Raw genomic sequence first — 1171 nt, forward strand, 5'->3', positions numbered from 1 at the left:
ATTGAAACAGTATCAATTAATGTAGTTCATGAAATAAGTTCGTGGCTTGTGGAAAATAATTTGATGCTAAATCACAGTAAGACTCAGTTTTTACAGTTCCTACTCACAATTCAACAAGAACCGATATTTTGATCAGACAGTATGGGCATATTATAAGCGAGATGGAACAGTTCAAGTTCCTAGGTGTTCGGATAGATAGTAAGCTGTTGTGGAAAGCCCATGTCCAGGATCTTGTTCAGAAACTAAATGCTGCTTTATTTACCATTAGAACAGTATCTGAAATAAGTGACACTTCAACACGAAAAGTAGTCTACTTTGCATATTTTCATACGTTTACGTCGTATAATATTATTTTTGGGGGTAATTCTTCTGATTCAAAAAGGGTATTTTTGGCTGAAAAACAGGCCGTTCGAGATATATGTGGTGTAAGTTTGACAATCTCTTGTTGACCCCTATTCAATAGTCTGGCAATTCTGACATTGCCCTCACAGTATATATTTTCTTTAATGTCGTTTGTTGTTAGCAATATTAGCCTATTCCCAAGAGTTAGCAGCTTTCACTCAGTTAGTACTAGGCAGAAATCGAATCTGCATGTGGAATGCACTTCCATGACTCTTGTGCAGAAAGGAATGCAGTATTCTGCTGCATCCATTTCCAATAAGCTACCACAAGAACTCTAAAATCTTAGCAGTAGCCCAAACTCTTTCAAGTCCAAACTGAAGAGTTTCCTCATGGCTCACTACTCCTATTCTGTCGAGGAGCTCCTGGAAGAACTAAAAAATTAAGCAAATTCCAGTGTTACATTATTGATTTTCTTTATTTAAAGTTACGACTTGTCACCTAAATATGTTTTTTTTTTTAAATATCATTTTATCTGTTTCTAATATTGTGTTATAATTTCATGTATTGACTTGTTCCATGACCATGGAGACTTCTCCTTAATTTGGTCCCACGGAACAATAAATAAATAAACAGTAATTCCGCATGGCATATCTGGCAGATCGCCGACTAAAAACCTGAGCGCATTAGACACTGAGAAACTTTTAGTGTGGCAAGCATTTTCATTAAAGAACAATCCGTGCTTAGTAGCTGTTCAGATTTCAGTAAATACGATACCATAAACCTGCTAATGTGAATGAAAGGGTCTGTGCATTACTGTGTTAAGATTAGC

This window comes from Schistocerca gregaria, chromosome 3 (genome assembly GCF_023897955.1).
Source record: "Schistocerca gregaria isolate iqSchGreg1 chromosome 3, iqSchGreg1.2, whole genome shotgun sequence".
NCBI classification, from domain to species: Eukaryota; Metazoa; Arthropoda; class Insecta; order Orthoptera; family Acrididae; genus Schistocerca; species Schistocerca gregaria.